Genomic DNA, 9,890 nt, shown 5'->3' with positions numbered 1-9,890 from the left:
TTGCTCCTGGGGTATCGGCGAGGACCATTCGCAACCGTCTCCATGAAGCTGGGCTACGGTCCCGCACACCGTTAGGCCGTCTTCCGCTCACGCCCCAACATCGTGCAGCCCGCCTCCAGTGGTGTCGCGACAGGCGTGAATGGAGGGACGAATGGAGACGTGTCGTCTTCAGCGATGAGAGTCGCTTCTGCCTTGGTGCCAATGATGGTCGTATGCGTGTTTGGCGCCGTGCAGGTGAGCGCCACAATCAGGACTGCATACGACCGAGGAACACAGGGCCAACACCCGGCATCATGGTGTGGGGAGCGATCTCCTACACTGGCCGTACACCACTGGTGATCGTCGAGGGGACACTGAATAGTGCACGGTACATCCAAACCGTCATCGAACCCATCGTTCTACCATTCCTAGACCGGCAAGGGAACTTGCTGTTCCAACAGGACAATGCACGTCCGCATGTATCCCGTGCCACCCAACGTGCTCTAGAAGGTGTAAGTCAACTACCCTGGCCAGCAAGATCTCCGGATCTGTCCCCCATTGAGCTTGTTTGGGACTGGATGAAGCGTCGTCTCACGCGGCCTGCACGTCCAGCACGAACTCTGGTCCAACTGAGGCGCCAGGTGGAAATGGCATGGCAAGCCGTTCCACAGGACTACATCCAGCATCTCTACGATCGTCTCCATGGGAGAATAGCAGCCTGCATTGCTGCGAAAGGTGGATATACACTGTACTAGTGTCGACATTGTGCATGCTCTGTTGCCTGTGTCTATGTGCCTGTGGTTCTGTCAGTGTGATCATGTGATGTATCTGACCCCAGGAATGTGTCAATAAAGTTTCCCCTTCCCGGGACAATGAATTCACGGTGTTCTTATTTCAATTTCCAGGAGTGTATATATACAGGGTGTTACAAAAAGGTACGGCCAAACTTTCAGGGAACATTCCTCACACAAAAATAAAGAAAAGATGTTATGTGGACATGCGTCCGGAAATGCTTAATTTCCATGTTAAAGCTCATTTTAGTTTCGTCAGTATGTACTGTACTTCCTCGATTCACCGCCATGATTTCATACGGGATACTCTACCTGTGCTGCTGGAACATGTGCCTTTACAAGTACCACACAACATGTGGTTCATGCACGATGGAGCTCCTGCACATTTCAGTCGAAGTGTTCGTACGCTTCTCAACAACAGATTCGGTGACCGATGGATTGGTAGAGGCGGACCAGTTCCATGGCCTCCACGCTCTCCTGACCTCAACCCTCTTGACTTTCATTTATGGGGGCATTTGAAAGCTCTTGTCTACGCAACCCCGGTACCAAATGTAGAGACTCTTCGTGCTCGTATTGTGGAAGGCTGTGATACAATACGCCATTCTCCAGGGCGGCATCAGCGCATCAGGGATTCCATGCGACGGAGGGTGGATGCATATATCCTCGCTAACGTAGGACATTTTGAACATTTCCTGTAACAAAGTGTTTGAAGTCACGCTGGTACGTTCTGCTACTGTGTGTTTCCATTCCATGGTTAATGGATTTGAAGAGAAGTAATAAAATGAGCTCTAACATGGAAAGTAAGAGTTTCCGGAGACATGTCCACGTAACATATTTTCTTTCTTTGTGTGTGAGGAATATTTCCTGAGAGTTTGGCCGTACCTTTTTGTAACATCCTGTATATACTAAGATGGTATCTGTTCTTTCGGACATGAACAAACAGTGCCCGAACTCTTACGGTAATAGGCAACGCGCCGCGAGTAATGAGTCTAATGGGCGAGGGCACTACGAATGTAGTGCGGGACAATACGTTGAGAATGTGGGTTACGCGGGAGGCGTGCCGGAGATAGATCCCTGCAGCCCCGCTATCCTCTGTGTCCTCGGTGGCTCAGATGGATAGAGCGTCTGCCATGTAAGCAGGAGATCCCGGGTTCGAGTCCCGGTCGGGACACACACTTTCATCTGTCCCCTTTGACGTATATCAACGCATGTAAGCAGCTAAGGGTGTTCATTTTATTGTAATTTCATTCTAACGAGCTGCATGGTCACCGATTGTATTTGTTCTTTCGGACATGCCCATCTTAGTACATATACTATCAGCCATGACTTTAGTGTTACTACCAGGATTGTTAGGGTGTACTGTCTCTCCTAAGAGTTGTGGAGCGCGTTTTCTCAGACATTTTACCAAATAATTGCAATTTAGTTTTGGCAGCATATAGCTGGACTCAGCCTCTGTGCTTCTCCAAAACAATGGAAGAACGAAACATTCCCCAGGTCGCCACCATAATCGCCGACGATGGTCTTCCGGGGTAGTGCAGAACCGTGATTTATCGCTGAACACAATCGGATGCCATTGATGAGTAATCCATGCTTTCCAGTCCAAACGCAGCTCTTTGTCATCTTTGTTAGCGACAGCCTACGGTTGGACGATAATTCCCTAATTCGGCTGCAGCCAGTCTCTGACCAACAGGGCAGGGTGACATAGAATGTTGTAGGGACTCTAGTACTTGTTCTCAGATAGCATTTGTAGATGCAAAGGGACTACAATATGCTTGTTCCACAGAATGGCGATCCTCCTTTGTGGTGGTCAGACATGGCGGACCAGAACCTTGACAACGACCATGCATGTTGTCACGTTCCATGCAGTCCAACATTGGGCCATTGTCACATATGAATATCTCACAAATCTGTATACTGTACGATTCGAAAAGCCGAGCAAATGGAGAACCACAATGAGGCTCGTTTTCATATGAGTCCGCAGCAGCATATGTGAACTTGTCTGGGTTATAAGGCCCATATTCTGTAACGTTCCAGCAGATATTTGCACTTTGGTTTCGGCGCCGTGTAGCTGGAGTCATCCCAAATAAATACTGTTCATCACGTCTTTCATGCGATGCTCAGTGTCGAAAGAAAGCATTCTGTTAATGCCCGTTAAAAACAAAATCATTTTTAAACTGGAATTTTACGTGCCCATACGATAGAACGGCCCAAAATTAGTATAAAGCGATGTCTGTTTTATCGGTATATGTTAACAGGCATATTAAAGCACAAATAATAACCAGCAGTCCAGCAGCGACTGAAGCAGCACAGCTGTGTTGTGATAAACCCAGGGCGGCACATGAGGCGCTGCTGGTGTACTGGTCATTCCTCATGTTTCACTGTCTCTGTTAATATATGTATATATATATATATATATATATATATATATATATATATATAAAGGTGGTGCATTGATAGTCTAGCTTGAAGGGGGAAACCAGATGGCGCTATGGTTGGCCCGCTAGATGGCGCTGCCATAGGGCAAACGGATATCAACTGCGTTTTTTTAAATAGGAACCCCCATTTTTTATTACATATTCGTGTAGTACGTAAAGAAATATGAATGTTTTCGTTGCACCACTTTTTTTGCTTTGTGATTGATGGCGCTGTAATAGTAACAAACGTATAAGTACGCGGTATCACGTAACATTCCGCCTGTGCGGACGATATTTGCTTCGTGATACATTACCCGTGTTAAAATGGACCGTTTACCAATTGCGGAAAAGGTCGATATCGTGTTGATGTATGGCTATTGTGATCAAAATGCCCAACGGGCGTGTGCTATGTATGCTGCTCGGTATCGTGGACGACATCGTCCAAGTGTCCGGATCGTTCTCCGGATAGCTACGTTATTTAAGGAAACAGGAAGTGTTCAGCCACATGTGAAACGTCAACCACGACATGCAACAAATGATGATGCCCAAGTAGGTGTTTTAGCTGCTGTCGCGGCTAATCCGCACATCAGTAGCAGACAAATTGCGCGAGAATCGAAAATCTCAAAAATGCCGGTGTTGAGAATGCTACATCAACATCTATTGCACCCGTACCATATTTCTATGCACCAGGAATTTCATGGCGACGACTCTGAACATCGTGTACAGTTCTGCCGCTGGGCACAAGAGAAATTACGGGACGATGACAGTTTTTTTGCATGCGTTCTATTTAGCACGAAGCGTCATTCACCAACAGCGGTAACGTAAACCGGCATAATATGCACTATTGGGCAAGGGAAAATCCACGATGGCTGCGACAAGTGGAACATCGGCGACCTTGGAGGGTTAACGTATGGTGCGGCATTATGGGAGGAAGGATAATTGGCCCCCATTTTATCTATGGCAATCTAAATGGTGCAATGTATGCTGATTTCCTACGTAATGTTCGACCGATGTTACTACAAGATGTTTCACTGCATGACACAATGGCGATGAATTTCCAACATGATGGATATCCGGCACATAGCTCGAGTGCGATTGAAGCGGTATTGAATAGCATATTTAAAGACATGTTCCCATACCATGGCCCGCACGTTCACGGGACCTGACGTCCCCGGATTTCCTTCTGTGGGGAAAGTTGAAGGATATTTGCTATCGTGATCCACCGACAACGGCTGACAACATGCGTCAGCGCATTGTCAATGCATGTGCGAACATTACGGAAGGCGAACTACTCGCTGTTGAGAGGAATGTCGTTACACGTATTGTCAAATGCATTGAGGTTGGCGGACATCATTTTGAGCATTTATTGCATTAATGTGGTATTTACAGGTAATCACGCTGTAACAGTATGCGTTCTCAGAAATGATAAGTTCAGAAAGGTGCATGTATCACATTGGAACAACCGAAATAAAATGTTCAAACGTACTTACGTTCTGTAGTTTAATTTAGAAAAACTACCTGTTACCAACTGTTCGTCTAAAATTGTGAGCCATATGTTAGTGACTATTACAGCGCCATCTATCACAAAGCGAAAAAAGTTGTCCAATTATAACATTCATATTTCTTTACGTACTACACGAATATGTAATAAAAATGGGGGTTTCTATTTTTAAAAAACGCAGTTGATATCCGTTTTACCTATGGCAGCGCCATCTAGCGGGCCAACCATAGCGCCATCTGGTTTCCCCCTTCAAGCTAGAGAAGTTTCGTTCTTTGTAGTTTTTTCGTTCGACGCTTATTTCGTGAGATATTTGGCCCGGTCACGATCAATAGACCACCCTGTATATGTCGCACAAGTTAATCTGGGACAGCTCAATCCAATGGGCACGTAAAATTCCGCTTTAAAAGTCATTTTGTATGTAACGGGATCAAACAGAAGCTCTCCGCCGACATGTCGCATGAAGTACGTGGTGAGCAGCATTTGTTAGGGCTGAGTCCAGCTATATGCCGCCAAAACTAAATTGCAATTATTTGGTAAAATGTCTGAGAAAACGAGCCCCACAACTCTTAGGAGAGACACTCAGTATACCCTAACAATCCTGGTAGTAACACTAAACAACATCAAGACTAATGCAATCTGATGGCCGTTCTACAAGTCAAGCAGAATACTCGTCCATTCTGTGTATGTGTGCAAAGTTGTACTAGCATCCGGCAGTGACGTCTTTACTTCTATGGATCTCGCTCCGTATGCCACCACCAGCAGCCATAATGGTGGGGAAAAGCCTCAAGATGACCTGAGAAAAGAGCCGAAACCTGTTGCTAAGGGAATAAAAAACTGAAAAGGCGATCAAGAATGTTTTTATTTGATTTTTAGCATTTTATCTGACAGTGCATTGTAGATGCTTCACTATTTTTGTCACTTAATTTTCCTGGCCACTTTTATTTCGCCCAGTCTATATAATAGCTGTCCAGTATACATACTACAACGTGTATTTAAAATGTACACAAGAAAACTGGTATTGACGTTATACAGGGTGAGTCACTAACTATTGCCACCTAGAATAACTCCGAAAGTATGATAGTAGCTCAAACGTTTGTGGGACAAATGTTGCATGGGAAAACGGGGGCCATAACATGACATTGGTTGTTTGTTGCTTGGCGGTGTCACGTCAGAGATATGAAGGTCAACTTAGCTTTTTAAATGGGGTGCTATAGTTTGGAACTTATTTTCTGATGGCGGCTATCGAGACGAATCCAATGATATGTAACGTCTTTGAAGGTCAATGAAGGTCACAAAGGTGGCATGAACGTCCATTTACAGAAGGTGTTCGAAGTGACCACCATTGATATCTACACTCCTGGAAATGGAAAAAAGAACACATTGACACCGGTGTGTCAGACCCACCATACTTGCTCCGGACACTGCGAGAGGGCTGTACAAGCAATGATCACACGCACGGCACAGCGGACACACCAGGAACCGCGGTGTTGGCCGTCGAATGGCGCTAGCTGCGCAGCATTTGTGCACCGCCGCCGTCAGTGTCAACCAGTTTGCCGTGGCATACGGAGCTCCATCGCAGTCTTTAACACTGGTAGCATGCCGCGACAGCGTGGACGTGAACCGTATGTGCAGTTGACGGACTTTGAGCGAGGGCGTATAGTGGGCATGCGGGAGGCCGGGTAGACGTACCGCCGAATTGCTCAACACGTGGGGCGTGAGGTCTCCACAGTACATCGATGTTGTCGCCAGTGGTCGGCGGAAGGTGCACGTGCCCGTCGACCTGGGACCGGACCGCAGCGACGCACGGATGCACGCCAAGACAGTAGGATCCTACGCAGTGCCGTAGGGGACCGCACCGCCACTTCCCAGCAAATTAGGGACACTGTTGCTCCTGGGGTATCGGCGAGGACCATTCGCAACCGTCTCCATGAAGCTGGGCTACGGTCCCGCACACCGTTAGGCCGTCTTCCGCTCACGCCCCAACATCGTGCAGCCCGCCTCCAGTGGTGTCGCGACAGGCGTGAATGGAGGGACGAATGGAGACGTGTCGTCTTCAGCGATGAGAGTCGCTTCTGCCTTGGTGCCAATGATGGTCGTATGCGTGTTTGGCGCCGTGCAGGTGAGCACCACAATCAGGACTGCATACGACAGAGGCACACAGGGCCAACACCCGGCATCATGGTGTGGGGAGCGATCTCGTACACTGGCCGTACACCACTGGTGATCGTCGAGGGGACAATGAATAGTGCACAGTACATCCAAATCGTCATCGAACCCATCGTTCTACCATTCCTAGACCGGCAAGGGAACTTGCTATTCCAACAGGACAATGTACGTCCGCATGTATCCCGTGCCACCCAACGTGCTCTAGAAGGTGTAAGTCAACTACCCTGGCCAGCAAGATATTCGAATCTGTCCCCCATTGAGCATGTTTGGGACTGGATGAAGCGTCGTCTCACGCGGTCTGCACGTCCAGCACGAACGCTGGTCCAACTGAGGCGCCAGGTGGAAATGGCATGGCAAGCCGTTCCACAGGACTACATCCAGCATCTCTACGATCGTCTCCATGGGAGAATAGCAGCCTGCATTGCTGCGAAAGGTGGATATACACTGTGCTAGTGTCGACATTGTGCATGCTCTGTTGCCTGTGTCTATGTGCCTGTGGTTCTGTCAGTGTGATCATGTGATGTATCTGACCCCAGGAATGTGTCAATAAAGTTTCCCCTTCCTGGGACAATGAATTCACGGTGTTCTTATTTCAATTTCCAGGAGTGTATATATGACGGTAGTACCCGTTCCCGGAAGAACAGTTACCGTGGATGACCATGCAGCTTTGCTAGAAATGAAATGATAATTAAATGGACATCCTAGCTGCAAACAGGCGTTGATGTACTTCATTGGGGACATGTTGGAAATGTGTGCCCCGACCGGGACTCGAACCCGGGATCTCCTGCTTACATGGCAGACGCTCTATCCATCTGAGCCACCGCGGGCACAGAGGATAGTGCGTCTGCAGGGACTTATCACTTGCACGCTCCCGTGAGTTCCACATTCCCAACATGTCCACACCACTATATTCTTAGTGCGCCTAATAGATGTTTGCCCATCATACTCATTACTCGTGGCAGATTAATCTACCAAGTCCCGTACGAGTATGATGGGCAAACAACTATTAGGCGCACTACGAATGTAGTGGTGTGAACATGTTGGGAATGTGGATGTCACGGGAGCGTGAAAGTGATAAGTCCCTGCAGACGCACTATCCTCTGTGCCCGCGGTGGCTCAGATGGATAGAGCGTCTGCCATGTAAGCAGGAGATCCCGGGTTCGAGTCCCGGTCGGGGCACACATTTTCAACATGTCCCCAATGAAGTACATCAACGCCTGTTTGCAGCTAGGGTGTCCATTTAATTATCATTTCACCATTGATATCAATGCACTGCTGAAATCTTCTTATCATGGATTGAGTGGCAGTCTTTATTACTTCGGCACTTATCGAAGCACATGCTCTGACAATTCTCTCTCGTGTATCGTGCAAATAGTAAATATTCGCCCAATACGGCGTATCTATCTAACGCGTCATCGACATGGTAATGCCATTCGACGCTTTCGCAATACAACAGTAATAGCAACCGTAAGACTAGTATTGTCCCAATGTGAACGATGTATTCCTTCCTCAACGTACTCAACCTACACGTCGTACATTTAAATATGTGTACGATAAACTGGGGACGACTGGATCATTAACGCATCTGAAACATAGTCGGCAAAGAAAAATTACTAACGATGAAACGTAAATGGTTCTCTTGCCACTCTGGTTCTAGATCCTTGTGTTAGTTCGCGTCAAATCGCAAGGAAATCTGGCTTGAGCCAGAGTATTGTTGTTCGTGTTCTGCATCGCCATAAATATCATCCTTACCATATCAGTCTCCACCAAGAATTAACTAGTACGGAACGTATGCGTCGCATTACATTCTGCCGATGGGCTCAACTTCAGAGGGCTGACACATTTATTAATTTGATTTTATTTACTGACGAGGCTGCATTCACGAACCATGGAAATGTTAATTTGCACAACATGCATTACTGGGCAACTGAAAATCCATGTTGACTGCTGCAAGTAGCACACCAAAAACCGTGGTCGGTGACTGTAGGGTGTGGGATTCTGAAAGAATTATAGGCCCCTATGTCATCGAAGGAAATATTAATGGTAGGAAGTACACCACATTCCTACAAGAAACATTAGGTCCCTTATTGGAAGAAACACCTTTAGGAACAAGGAACAGAATCTGGTATCAACACGATGGGTATCCGGGACAGTGTTCGCTGATGGCTAGAAATGAGCTGCACAGACAATTCCCAAATCGTTGGGTTGGAGATGTGTCATGGCCGGCTCGTTCGCCAGACTTGACGCTTCTGGATTTTTGCTTGTGGGGATTTGTAAAAGACATGGACGTTCCAACTACACCTGAAGATATGGGACAGAGAATTGTCAGAGCATGTGCTTCGATAAGTGCCGAAGTGATAAGGAATACCACACAATCCATGATAAGAAGATTGCAGCACTGCATCGATACCAGTGGTCATCATTCGAACTCCTTCTGTAAGTGGACGTGCCTGCCTTTGTAACCTTCGATGACTTTCAAAGACCTTGCTGTTACACATCATTGGATTCGTCTCGATAGCCGCTATTAGAAAATAAGTACCAAACTATAGCATCCCATTTAAAAAATACGAAGTTGAGTTACATATCTCTGACGTGACCCCATCTAGCAGCAAAAAACCAACGTCATATTATACACTCCGTTGTCCCATGCAATATTTGTCCCACAAACTTTTCAGCTACTATCATACATTCGGAGTTATTCTTGGTGTCAATAGTTAGTGACTCACCCTGTATATTTAGACTTCTTTTATCGTATGTTAGGTTCAAAACTGTTCAAATGTGTGTGAAATTTTACGAGACAAAAAATGTTCGAATGTGTGTGAAATCTTATGAGACTTAACTGCTTAGGTCATCAGTCCCTAAGCTTACACACCACTTAACTTAAATTATCCTAAGGCCAAATACACACACCCATGCCCGAGGGAGGACTCGAACCTCTGCCGGGACCAGCCGGTATGTTAGGTGATTAACGTGGAAGGCAGCAGCGGACTGCATTTACATTTATAGTTAAACACTTTCCATTGCCAGCATATCGGATAC

The 9,890-nt window shown here is 46.7% G+C and overlaps 3 non-coding genes across 3 annotated transcripts; 2 read left to right on the top strand and 1 right to left on the bottom strand.

Moving 5' to 3' along the window:
• The first annotated feature begins 1,866 nt into the window (after window positions 1–1,866).
• Trnat-ugu (transfer RNA threonine (anticodon UGU)) lies at window positions 1,867–1,941 on the top strand. The gene has a single exon. It is a non-coding gene; the product is annotated as a tRNA-Thr (tRNA).
• Window positions 1,942–7,604: 5,663 nt separating this feature from the next.
• Trnat-ugu (transfer RNA threonine (anticodon UGU)) lies at window positions 7,605–7,679 on the bottom strand. The gene has a single exon. It is a non-coding gene; the product is annotated as a tRNA-Thr (tRNA).
• Window positions 7,680–7,955: 276 nt separating this feature from the next.
• Trnat-ugu (transfer RNA threonine (anticodon UGU)) lies at window positions 7,956–8,030 on the top strand. Its single transcript has one exon. It is a non-coding gene; the product is annotated as a tRNA-Thr (tRNA).
• The last annotated feature ends 1,860 nt before the right edge of the window (window positions 8,031–9,890 follow it).

The sequence above is a fragment of the Schistocerca cancellata genome, chromosome 5 (genome assembly GCF_023864275.1).
Source record: "Schistocerca cancellata isolate TAMUIC-IGC-003103 chromosome 5, iqSchCanc2.1, whole genome shotgun sequence".
Lineage (NCBI taxonomy): Eukaryota > Metazoa > Arthropoda > Insecta > Orthoptera > Acrididae > Schistocerca > Schistocerca cancellata.
The sequence above is the reverse complement of the archived record's forward strand: the minus strand, read 5'-3'. Positions and strand labels throughout refer to the sequence as shown.